Genomic DNA, 13,770 nt, shown 5'->3' with positions numbered 1-13,770 from the left:
CCCTTAGCAGGGCCAGTAGTGGTAGGACAAGGAGTAATGGTTTTAAATTGAAAGGGGGTAGATTTAAACTAGATATCATGAAGAAATTTTTTACAGTGAGGGTGGTGAAACACTGGCACAGGTTGCTCAGAGAGGTGGTAGAAGCCAATCCCTGCAAACATTCAAGGTCAGGCTGGATGGGGCTCTGAGCAACCTCGTCTAGTTGAAGATGTCCTTGCTCACTGCAGGAGGGTTGGGCCAGGTGACATTTAAAGGTTCCTTCCATCCCAAACCATTCTATGATTCTCTTAACCATATACCACCATATTTGGAGGAGTTGTCAGGTAGGGAGATGGGAGATCAGAGAATCATAGAATCATAGAATTGGCTGGGTTGGAAGGGACCTCAGAGATCATCAAGTCCAACCCTTGATCCACTACCGCTGCAGTTACCAGACCATGGCACTGAGTGCCACATCCAGTCTCTTTTTAAATATCTCCAGGGATGGAGAATCCACAACTTCCCTGGGCAGCCCATTCCAATGCTTGATCACCCTCTCAGTAAAGAAATTCTTTCTAATATCCAACCTAAACCTCCCCCGGCACAACTTGAGACCTTGCCCTCTTGTCTTGCTGGGAGTTGCCTGGGAAAAGAGACCAACCCCCCCTGGCTACACCCTCCTTTCAGGGAGTTGTAGAGAGTGATGAGGTCTCCCCTGAGCCTCCTCTTCTCCAGGCTGAACAGCCCCAGCTCCCTCAGCCTCTCCTCATAGGATCTGTGCTCGAGTCCCTTCACCAGCCTGGTTGCCCTCCTTTGGACAATGTCCAGCTCAAGAGGTTAGTTAGCTCAAGCAAGACACCCAGAGGACTGCACCATCGCTTCCCAACAGACATAACATTATGTCCTAATGCTTTCCTTTGGGAACCTTGAGCAGGGTAAAAGACAGATACTCATCATGGGGACACTTGGAGGCAAGACCTCCATGTGCTTTCCCTCAGTCCTGTGCCCACTGCAGATGGGCCATCTTTCTGAGGGCTGATGCAAGACAGTACAACAATGAATTGAAAAATTGCAGCACAACAAACACAGAAGTCTGTAATTTGCTGCAAGATATGCCCTATGAACCCTGTAGCTTATGCATAGGATCTGCCCGTGTTGTAAAACTGAGAAGGCGCAATGTATTTTTAGAGCATTACTGCTGTCTGTAAGCCATTTATCTATATTGCCTGGCACGATTATCATGGGTTGGGTCGCCCGTGGGTTTCTCAGCAGTTAAGTAATCTGTGTAATCAAGGCAAGATTTTAAACTCTCATGAGCTTTTCAAAACACCGTATTAAAAAAACACAAAACCTAAACAACCCCGCACATAGCATAGAGTTGAAACATGCACATGTTGAAACTGCCATGTAAGCCAGCAATTCCTTGCCCAGCATTTACACAAGGACAGCAAAGGCAGTATTTCTAAGCCTCTCCCTTTTTATGATCATTACACAACAACGTAATTAAGGTCAGCCGAGGCCATCAGTCTGTAACTGAGTTCCCAGCCCCGGCAACAGAAACCTGTGTCTGATCTTTCATTGCCAGAAAAGTTTTTAAACTTGTTTCCGCCCACTGCTATTGTTACAAAATTCCTCTGATGTGTGTTGGCTGCTCATCTTGCTTAAGCTTTGGAGGCTGTGGTTGAACCCTTAAGACTGCCAAGAAACAAGCATATGGTACAAGGTACTTCAAGTAATTTAGGATCAATAAGTAAATACAAGACCTACACACACCAGTTGCAAGCTTAGTCTTAGATATTTTTTTCCTGATATTCGACAGCTTAACTCCACTACCATAAACATTTTCTTAAAGGCCTGGACTATTTGAAACAGCAAAGGAAAAAGGAATTGAAAAAGGAAGGATAAGATATGTCAAGTACAACAACATGTTAACCTACTGGGACAAGTCTAGTCAGGCATAGTGAATCACAGAGAGAGAGAAATCACAGACATGCTTGAAACCACCGTCACAGACTTCCCTTTACAAGCATCTGGGTAACAGTATCAACAGATGTGGAATTTGGGGTTTCATCTACCTGGATGACTAATGCCAATAAATCAGTGCAGCAAAGTAGGTCAGAGTTACCACCTCACCTGCTGCTCCCAGAGTCTCAACAGGCTTGCTTCTCTTTTGTTTTGGTCTCATGTATTAGTTTGGCATCTGGAACTATTTCTTTATTTCAAGTAACTCCCAGACATTTTACATGGAGTTTATTTCTCCAACTTGTTCATTTTAGTCAGTGGTTTCAGGTGCTCAGCTAACTGTCCCTGGTTTTACACTGATAAGCAGAAGAGCCTTAATTAAAATGCCAGTTAAAATGGTAGCACAATTACAGGGACACTATTCTCTAAGCAACTGGCATTCACAGCTGAAGGTAATGATTAAATTTCTACCAAAAAATGCTCTTTATTTTGAACTACTATCAGCCAGCAAAGCACTTGGAGAGCATAAATTAAGACTCCCCCAGAAAATAATATTCTGGACAATTTTTTTTGAGTGGATGGATTGTTTTCTCCATTTTGTGAAATTTAATAAAAATGCCACTACAGATAATGGGCCACAAATAGAACTTAGATTTTGCTGTTCAGTTACCACTGCTTCATCTAACGCAAACAATTTGTGTCAAAGTAAGATCTTAATTAAGTTTTGGTAGGTGTATAAATAAACCAGCCAAGTAAGAACGATGCAGAAGAAATATTGATATAAACTGTAATTTAAGCACTGTTTATTAGTTTGTACCTCTGCAGTTGTTTACAATACTTCTGTAATCCCAGCTGGTCTATAAACACTGCAGTGATAAATCCAGTGCATCACAGTGTAATGACCACCTGAATTAATAACTTCTAACCCTGTGCTCCTGCTCAAGAAGTGCATTGCAAAAGGCACTGCACAACCCATATGAATGCTGCTCCAATTCCAGCAGACCTAGTGCCCCTCCGACCTCCCAGGCTATTTTGTAGCAATCCCGGGTTAGAGCTTCCCATGTGCAAGATGCTTGAGGTCTGCCCTGAATGTAGCCAAAACCCAGAGCTCACCAGTCCCTTGACTGATGACCTTGATAGGGTCCTTCATGCTCACCCATCACCTTCCCCTCTCAGCTGCCCTCAAAGCTGCACAGGTAATGTTACACTCCCCAGATACTGCTGTTACCCATCAGAACCTTGGGTTCATCCTGGAAGAGTGACCACAGGCTAGAAGCTGAGCCCTCATCCATGCACAGTGTTGCTTTTTTTATTTCAGGTACACACAACATTTAACTTCACACTTTGCTGACAGAATTCTTTCATTTGTGACTATATTACTGTAGCTTCCTGTGTTGTGAATTAAAATAATGGTAATGATGAAAACATCACATCTCAATGCTAGCATTAAAATTCTCTGTCAGCACTGATTGAAAATACATAAATAAAGAGATAAATGATGAAACAAAATTTCTAAAGCCATCTATGAATTTCTTTAAGCTGGGCAATGCTGGGAGTGTGAAGATTCTGGCTTCTAGATCTGCAGTTTGACATTAGGGACCATGTTTGTCCTGACCTTCAGCATCAGTAAAGCAATTTATTAAACCAGAATTGCAGAAAGGTAACTTGAAAGTTAACTTGATGGTAATCTACTAATTAGAAAAAACACGATGGCATGTGGCTACAGCTTCGGTACTATTGCCACCTACAGGTATGCTTTTCTTCCTTCATTACAAAAAATAATGTAGTAAACATGCTGTCCTAGCACTCTACTCTGATAAATTCAATCTTTACCACGTAATTCACTGAAAATGTAACATCATCAGCTCTCTGGGTACAAGCTGCAACTGAACATCTACCATAAGATTCTGGAAACTGCTTCTCACTTGAATAAGGAACAATGTTTAAAATTTCAGTGGTGGAAAGGCTAAAAATACAAATGCTGTTTAGCTAGAGAAAAAAAATTTAAAATACTTGCTCTGTATGATCAGACACTATCTTTGTAGTTAAATGGCTTCTGCAGGCAGTAAAAACCTCTAGAAAACATGCTTGATAGTACACCCCAGGCAGAGACACGTGCCAGCATTCAGGTTCATCTCAGGAAGCAAAAATCCTTTAGCCAAAGCTTGCTGAGGTCTCTGCTGAACGAAGAATTAGGAGGCAGCTGAGAACACAAAGTGCACAGCAAGGCTGTGGCTGTCTCCTTTCTGCCTTTTCTTAGAGGGGAAGCGACAGCCTTGGTTGTTTTAAGGTACCATGTTCTTGTGCAGGACAGAGGTCCTCTGAGCAACATCTCTAAACCTGTCATGTTTTTCTCTGCCCTTGGAAATATGTGTTGTTTTTTTTTAAAGCTAGTTTAATCGTAATTTGTAGTAGTGACTATAACACTTGTTGCTCAGACTGATCATCACCTCTGAATAAGTCAATAGCAAAGATTTTCAAACCAAGTATTTAAGCTTATCTGAATTCCTCTTTTAAGTCACCTGCACTGTAATTTCCAGACATGCTCATGTATCTAAAAATATCACTGGCAAATAAAAGAAGCTGTGAGTGCTAGCCATTTTGAGAAAAGCTACAGAAACCAAAATACTAGCATAATAGTACAGTCAGAATACTAAAATAGACTGCTTTTGGCACATTTTGGTTTTACCATTAAGAACAGCACTGAAAAGTACCGAGACCACGGGCATGTGAGAATGGGTATGGGACCTAGTACACAAGACTTGGAAAACTAAAGAATATATGGTCTGTTTGAGAAAGCCACTTAAAAAAATGGTTTTTACTGAAAACAAGGATGTGATTTTAATAGTGTTTCCCAGTTTTACAGACAGATAGATGGGTCCAAGTACTGACAGAGAGATGACTGATGCTGTCTGGAAAGATGAACACTCAGTACAGCCATAGATTCATCTTCACTATTGCTGTGGCCCCACACTGGATGAACTTTCCATATATGCACAACGTTACCAGCAGAGCTAAATCACCAAGACTGGCACTTCACCTATAGCTGGAGCTTGCAATTATTTCAGAGTCATAAAGCCATTATATATCCACTCTGAAAAAAAAAATGAATTAGTATTTGCCTGTATGCAGAATACAAATTATTTTGATGTATTTTGGCCTTTCATACTAATGGATCATTTCAATACGAACACAGATATTTCGTTTGGCATGTTTATACACATAAAAAAATATATGAGCTAATAAATAAACCAGAATCACTACTTAAATACCACATTCTAGATAAACTCAATTGGATGTGAAGTTCCATGCAATAAGGTTCCAAATAGGTGTCCATTACTAAACTGGACATCTCCAAAACCCCATCCATCTGGGAAGAAGCAGTTTCACACTATATAAAAAGAAATTACAGAAATTTCTTTCTAGAAGTACTTGTTTTTCAACATTCTGCTTTTAAGGTAAATGGCCAAGTTTGAACTTTACCAGCCTCAGGCCCCTTTCCTAGATTACAAAGAGGTAGTGAAAACACCATTTCCTTTTCATTTTCTCACACTTCCATTTGACCGCATTTTGTGCACAACTGAGTTCTAGCTGTGCCTCCTCTTCGTATGAGGTCTTTCCACAGCAAAACAAAAACCAGATTGTTTTTCAACAGTAGCATTAGGGCAGGGGGAACAACTAGAAAAACATTATGTATGCAAGCATCATCCTTGAAACCATTAGCTTTGCTTTTGTAATTAACTACATTTCAAGCTGATGATACCTAATTACTCTCAGATTTCAACTGAGTGGTCAGGAAATGTCTCAGAGCACAGAGCACACAGCATCTGAACAAACATGAGCAGCATGAAAAGCACTCATGTGAAATCAGAAGATGCTCGCAAACCACCACAAACCTCCCAGTTGGATTGGCACCCCAGCTGAAGTGGGGGCAAGGTTACAGCTAAAACAGCCACTTGCCACTTCATCCCTAGAAAATAACATTCATTTGGGAAACGACAGTGCATCTTCCTGAAGTGGTATGAAGCCACAAGCCAAGAAATGTGCTGTTTGAAGAGAGGCAGCTTGCAGCCTCTGCCCAAGGCGAGAGCCACAGAGACCGCGCGGCTGATGGGAGGGAAGGAGGGATGGGGAGAGCAGGGGGCTGGAGCTGAGGACTACAGTGGCAATAACACAGGTTTGAGAGCTCCAAAAAGACAGCATGTGAAGTCACAAAAGGGCTGGTATTCCAAAAGCACATGAAAAAGATCTTTGGATGTGGCTCTTGGAGGACAAGGAAGAAGCTGGGACTTGTATCTCAGTGACTGGGAGCTCTAAGATTCTCCTGCACAGGATGTGACAAGGATTAGTTTTGGCCTTGCTGTTAATATATATATGAAGAAACAAGCAATGTATCTTCACATGCTAAATAATCCAAGCAAGTAAAACTACATTGTTCAAGCAATAATTTTTCCAGTAGTGTTTAGAGGCTTATAGTAGAACATATTGACTGGTTTTGTTCTTATACTTAGGAGATTCTGGTGTTTTAATCTAAGGGAAAGAACAAGATTTTTTACAAAGAACTGATACATTCTTAAACACACTAGTAAAACTCTGATTTCACTAAACCAATAAGTGTTTTGCCTCTGACTTAAGTTACACTTTCACTCATCTTCCCTGCTACAGTATCAGGGATTTTTCTTATCTTTTATGCAGATAAAATCTTAATAACATGGTCTGTGTCAATAAGAAAGCAGAAGTGCTGTAAAAATTTACACCAAAATATAGCAGTTTCACTTCCATGTTTGTCAAAAAAAAGGTTAAAGCATTTACCATTTAAAATAAAATCCTTTTAATTATAAATGTGGACTGGAGACACTACGTTCACTCAGAGTATGCATCTTTCTTTATTGAATAAATTTTTCACAGTGTCTGAGTTGTATGAATTTTTAAATGGAATTACAGTATTTTAGGTACAACACTGCAAAGTCTAAGTGACTCAGGAGCTTCAGTCCTACCATTAAAAGAACTTAAAAATTCAAGGGCTGGATTCTTAAAAACACTCAAATACAAAACTCTAAAAAAAAAAAAAAAGAGAGTTTCAAAACTCTAATTAATTTGGCTCTAATTAATTAGAGCTCTGAGTCATCAGTAGATAGAGATGAGCTTAGGAAAACTTGTAAGAATTATCTGTCCCAGCAATCTGCTCAGTTTAATTGTGTCCCTAGGACCAGCTCAGCTTCTGGTGAAGCAGAGGCTGTATCACTCTGCACTACTAAAGTAGACTGGCATCAGTTTGGGTCCTTCCAAGTACATCCTGTGATTTAAGCAGGCCTACAACTTCTTTATGATTAGCTAAGCAATCCCAGCAGCAGGGGCAGAAATCTTTGCACAAGAACAGACTGAAAAGCTTGGGGCTGGAACCACTGCAGCAGACTCAGAATAGGCTGTACCTACTTGCAAGGCAAACTCTTGGAGTACTCTAATAGAAACCTGAGTTCAACTGCAAGTAACAGCCTCTCCCTACTATCTATGTGTTTTTTCAAAGATCAGAATTGAGAACATCCGAAAAAAAAAAAGTTATCTGTACCTTGTTGGCAAACACAGGCATGACCTGTACTTTTAATTCACTATTGTTTGTTTTACAGCAGGTCATTATTCTCATTAATTGCTAAGCTGCTGGCAGATTCCTTGACATTTTGGATGAAAGATCGATCTAAATTTAATAAAGTGTTTGAGAGGAAAGAGTTTATAATTCTTTTGATTAAAAGTCTGCCAAATCAACAGCACTGTGCAGACTGACATCATGATGGGCAGCAGTTTATTGATACAGCAGTCCATTTTTTAATCAGGGTGACATAATACAGCAATTGTCTGGCATGACATATGACTACACCATATGTGCGTGGCCAAGTTTTACTGCAAATCCAACACAGTGTCCTTTCCCTCCTAGTTCCTCCTAGTTTGAAGTTGAAAGTGGGTAGGAATGGGTGAGAGGATTTACACAGGTATGTTTCTGTCTGTTCAGTCTGTGGACACAGAAGTTCTTTCATTGGATTTACATGTACATCTATCAGGACTAACTACAATACAAGGATGTTTAGGCTCAGGGGGTTCCAGCTTCCGTTCACTATCATTCAGAACTACTAAGAAATTTGATTAGTATTAAATCTGAACAAAGGGTTTTTTCACTTTTTGTTTTTCACTAATGGTGGAGTTTTCTTTCCTTTCTCTCTCCCTCTTGCTCTCCAACACATATGCACCATTCCCACCTCCACATTAATAAAAACTTCACACTGCTAAATAAATTAAACATTTAGCTTCAGGCACATCTGATTGATTCCTTTTTATTTTCCTGGCCCAGCCCCAACCCAGAGGGAGCAGCAAGCATGCCTCTTTCTCTTGTGTGGAACACAAGAGTTTGCTTGGATGGGGCTAGAACCGTGCCCTGTGCCTTTGCTTTGCTGGCCCTTATAGAGCAGGTACCCATTTCCAGCAGCACTCACTAAGAAATGCTCTCAGGAGCAGAGCAAGGGGCTCAGAAACATGCATCCAGCTCTGAAAATAGACACAATAACTGCTGCATTTTAGACTGACAAAGTGCAATTAGCTTTTTCAAACAATGATTTTTTTTTTTTCCGGGTAATTTATCTTGGAGGAACTAAAACAAACCCTGTTTACTCTAAAACATACATCCCATGGCAGAAACATTAGACAGCACACACCCAGGCTAAAGGGAAAAAAAATAAACAAAACAAAAGCCCCAAACTGGCAGAAGGATGAAAGGAATTGTGTCAACCTGCTCTGTGCCAGGGTTTGGGCAGGGAAAACTGGGGAAAGGTCTGTGCTGCTTTTGTGATTGACTGGAATATGCTTTTAACTCAGTATAAAGTCCAATAGGAATAAATAGAAAAGTTGATTCCAAAGAGCTCTAGGTCAAGCTTCTGCTCTCTTGCTTAAACACAAGTTCAGCCACAACACCTGGAAGGGTACAAATGAGTGTACAGTGTCCACCTGGAGTTAGGAATCCAGCTTGTAGAGACAGGATTTCAGCACAGTGTAATGGACCCTGAAACAGCTAAGTACATGGAAGGAGGAGAAAATAGAAAACTGCCAAAAACTACTTCCAACTTAGTATGTTCCCACTGCAGCCACCCCAAAAGTGAACTTTTGCTGAACCGAGTTAACTGAATTCCAGCAGGCTGGAAAAGTATCAATCCCATGCTTGCTAGTAATTGAGTAGTTCTAGAAAAAGAAATTTAAAAGTAAACAGAGTAGATCTATAGATTCTAAAGCCTGATGACATTCACACTCAAGTATACTGAATATTTTAAAATCTGGGAACTGAAAAGGATTTTGTGGAAATGTCTTCTAAAATTGTACATATGAAGGTAGCAGCAAGATGCATTAGGAATTAGTAAGGCATGAAATTGCCTCATAAAGGAAATCACTTTTGTGAAACACAGTAATAAACATCACAGTGAAATTACAGGTAATGATGGGTATTTTTATGCCACTTTCCACAGTCTGCTCTGACACTTGTTCTCAGCAAATAAATTAGAACTTGTCTTCAGACAGTGAAGCCAAGAAGAAAGAAAATCCTGTGTCATCCTAGTTTGTCATGTCTTGGCAAATGCAGAGATGAAGCACCAGCCATTTTGGGGAATACCTGGGCTGCCAAAGCAGGCACCTTCTCCAGAGAAAGCAGCTCTGTGGCCTTCTGATACCTGCAACAGGTGAGCTACTGCCCAAGCAGTCAATCTGTCACGTTCCTCTTCTACCAGTCTAAGAAACTTCCTACTGAGTGTTGCATATATTGATTTTTTAACTTGCATTCCTACTTACTGAGTAAGGCTCTCACCCCTCAACTGCTTGAAATGGAACAACTGCTCCATCAAACAAAATGGGAAACTCACGTGTTAACTGTGTGCAGAGGTTTTCATGACAAAGTCTAAGAACATCTGAGCTACTGAGAAAGATGGGATTTAACTCAATTTGCTGTGAAGAGCTAGTAAGTGAGTCAGATGAGAGCAAATAGCAAGTTATAAAGTTATGCCTGCAAAAACTATTCTCTATCTACAGATTAGAATAAAAGCCTGATTTGGTTTCACTTGGGACAGTGGAGTTTTAATGGCTGAAACAATTAAATAATGTTAATTAGTTATTAACAAGCACTCTGCACCTGAAAAGAGCTCTTCAATAACGATCAATAGATACATTGAGTTATTCTACACAATACCCTTGTGTCATATGCATTAAACTCATTGTTCAGCATTGAAAATAGAGGTCTTTAGATGAGATAACCCAAATTACGGACTATTATCTTATTTGCAGATGGCTTACCAACAGGCAATGGTAAAAATGATAAAATTCAATGATAAAATACAGCTGCAATGCAGTCAATGATAAAATTCAGCTGCAAGTCTTTTGAGTCTGTGACTTAGGCTCTTGTCTGGTAACAAATCCCTCTCAGGGATTAGGAAAGGCAAAAATGAATAGACCAATATAATTTTGCTGATTTGCAGAAGGCTGGAGACTTGCCACAAGTTTTCATAGCTGTCTTTTGCAAAGAGATTTTATAAGGTTCCTCACTCATCTGTCCAAAGTCCCACATATGTAAAGGGGCTTCCCATACCTGAACTGCAACAGAAAAGGCAAATATAGATGTAAATATGTGGGAACCCAAAATAATACCTGTCAGTCCTATTTGGACCCACTCTTCAGGAGCAGCCAAATGTCTGCTTCAGGGGCCTCCCCAGCACCTGAACTTGCTTTCAGCTTCTTCTGTGTCATTTCCTCAGGGACCTCAAATCCACAGGTCCAACAACCCCCTCCAGCCACTTTTGTGCCATCTGCCTGGGTGCTGCCAGTACAAGAGGAAAGATTCCCAGCTGAGCTGCCCAGTGTCACCTGCAAAAGCAGAACCTGAGGCAATATCTGAAGCACCTGCCTGGTGCCGATCACCCTGGCAGGCAGACACCCAAGTTATTCCAGTCATAACTAGAATCTGCACTGCCAAAACATCTCTTCTCACCAACTTCCTGACTGCCTGGATTCTTTACATTAGGTGTGGGTAAAGAAAGGTACAATGTCCGTCACCTGAACATAGTATCCCAGTTTTTCCCAAGGTTTTTCTTTGATGAAGGGCATAAATGAGCACTTCCCATTCTAGCAAAATAACCAGCCTCAAGGAGGGGTGTCTTAGACTCCACCTGAGAAAATCAAATACAGAGGGAGAAATGGCTAATTATTAAGCCCCCCGCTCCCCCCCAAAAAAAAAGAAAAGAAAAAGAAAAAAAAAAAAATAAAAATTACACACTGGCTATAACTTAATTCTGAGTAAAACTTAAAAGAATACAAATTTTGCTAACTTAAGCTCAGAGAAGTTAAAGACTTGACATACAACAACAGCAAGAGGGAATGCAGAAGGATAGTTAATTCAAGGCAGTTTGACATAACTAAAAGTAATCCAGTAAAGAACATTTCTGGGATCCTCAGTAATTAAACAAAAGTTAAATTCCATCCTTCTTACCAGCCTTGGTAGCCACTGATTGTTGGACTGAGGTATAAGAACAGAGATAACTTTGCCAGACACTTTCAAAACAATCCATGTGAGTTATAACATCAAAAACAGAGTTGTAACAGGTTTGCTATAGGCTTCCTGGTTTCACCTAAAGATACATCATTCTTCTAGCAAAAGATAGCTTGACAGTTCTCCCATTGTTCTGGCCAATTCTACCATTTTCCCTCTGGATTTCTTTAGTCTTCTGAAATCATATTATTTTCTCCAAGGATTCATACTGGGCTGGAGTAAGAACAGACAATTTACCACCTAAAAATTTATCTGGGCATATCCTGAACATGATACCTACTGCAAATCTCAGCACAGGTCCAGATCTTCTCAGTTCCTTGGTAACATTAAAGCTCTCATTGCTCTACCCCTCTAGTAGCTTAAAAAAAAAATAAAAAATTCTTGTACATCTGAGCAGACACACCTGCCAGAACAGAAACAGAAAGCAATGACCCACCTCTTCTTCTCAAGCCCTCTTTGCATGCTGACTGTGGTTTGTGCCTCCCCTCCTTGACATCCTCCCTTCTAGCCAACATATTTCCATAAACATCCCACAGCTGCTGGTTGTTGGCACACAGAGTGCCAATGGAATGGAGTAGGAAATGCACACACATGGCACAGAAGCAAGAGAGCTGACGCCAAGCAATTGGGTCATCAGGAGGAGGGAAATCAAACTTTCTGCACAGACAACACATCCTGCTCCAAATGCTTGTTTCTCAACTTCCCCCAGTTCCACGTGCCTGGGTGGACCGAAGAGCAGGTGTATATCGGAACCAAAATGCCTAAACCACCAAATACTTGGTTGTTGGGGTTTTGTTTTTTTAATACAAATCACAAAGCCTTAGCTTGGCTGATAGAAGAGTACATTTGAGTTCTGCATGCAAAGCTGACACTTTCCATTTGTACAGATCCAAAAAAAGGAAGTGAGACTGTAATACAAATACTGAAAAGAAACAATTTTATCACACACTTGCTCTTTTGGCCACTGCCTTCACATTTCCCACAGGGTAGGAGCACACTACACAGCATTAGACTACAGAGCAGAGATTCAGCAAAGACTCAGGCTAAGCAACTCATTAGGTAGGACTGTCCGGGTCCTCAAGGACTGGATCTAGACTGTAGTTTATCACCAAGGACTGTAACAGAGTTCTTGCACATAATTGAGTTTCTAACATGTGCCATTTCTCACCCTTAGTCTAATGACTTTTCAGCACAACAAAAGCAGCTCCTGAAATGTGTGTCATTCAGATGATGCACAGATCTTCCTTGGGATAAAATAATCAGGTTTTCAGAATCAGAGAGGTACATTCACAACTTCTTTAAATCACATTAGGAAACATCAATTTTGAATGTGACACTATCATGGAAATTGAGAAAGGTAACAACTTTCTACTTTTTTTCTGTGAAATGCAAGGGTAATTTCTCTCTTGGCATTTTGCCCAAGCATCTACTATTTGGTCATCATGTAAGAATTACACAAGGTTAACAGAACCCTTTTGGTTTTAATTCCCTATTGGAAACAGCTACAGAATTTGGAGGGAGTCAGAATATGCAACTGCAAAGCACTATTGCTAATTTTAGGATTTATTCTTGTGCCCCAGTAGCTCAGACTGCACTCACCTTGACAGGTGGTTGAAACCCAGCTCTGAATGCCACCAGGAGCTGTCTTGTAAACACAGTTTTCCTAACCTTGCACAGTTTAGAGAAAAAGTAAATCCCTACACTCACTACCAGAAGAGGAAATTCAGATATTATTTTCTCTTCTTTGAGAGCAGATAAACACCACACAAGTATCACAGAGAAGGGTCAGGACAGACCATGCCCTTTCATAAGTCAAGAGGAAGAGTTCTCATGGCACATCACTCAGAAGAAGGATGTGAAGACCACCTGTCTCCATAGTACAGCTGTTCATGGGCCAATAAGCAATTTTTGACAGGATTTGTGTACAGCTGAGAAGGTGGTCTTTTCCTCAATTCCCCATCCATACACAGCTCACCAATATAGAGAATTTGGGCAAGCAGTGGCTGGGATCCCACACAAACCTTCCAAGGAGACCATGCTTCTGGTGTGTACCTCTTTAGTGTCATTTACCTGCCAGTCACTCCTGACTCACAACCTCTTGGATTCTTGGGTTTTAGAGGCCTTGATCCCTTACTACTGCTGGGAGAAGTGTGCAGGCCCTCCTGCAGGCTTGCATGGAGAACCAAGAGAGGGCTCTATTGTCCCACCACAGCCCTGTCGAATCTCATGATTATATCTGTATTTCCTGACATTTAGTT

At 40.7% G+C, this 13,770-nt stretch overlaps 1 protein-coding gene across 3 annotated transcripts in view; it reads right to left on the bottom strand.

Annotated features, from left to right (window-relative positions):
* Window positions 1–13,770, bottom strand: part of TMCC3 (transmembrane and coiled-coil domain family 3) — a 134,909-nt gene that overhangs the window by 62,288 nt on the left and 58,851 nt on the right. Inside the window, exon 1 of one of the 3 annotated variants that reach the window (XM_071765064.1) lies at window positions 11,949–12,073. The exons of 1 other annotated variant lie outside the window; for it this stretch is intronic. The gene's annotated coding sequence lies outside the window, so the exon portion shown is untranslated. Of the gene's footprint in view, window positions 1–11,792; window positions 11,869–11,948; window positions 12,074–13,770 lie in introns of those variants that run through there. One more of the 3 variants, XM_071765054.1, reaches the window with a different exon arrangement.

This window comes from Heliangelus exortis, chromosome 1 (genome assembly GCF_036169615.1).
Source record: "Heliangelus exortis chromosome 1, bHelExo1.hap1, whole genome shotgun sequence".
Taxonomy (NCBI): domain Eukaryota; kingdom Metazoa; phylum Chordata; class Aves; order Apodiformes; family Trochilidae; genus Heliangelus; species Heliangelus exortis.
This window is presented reverse-complemented; position numbering and strand designations above follow the sequence as displayed.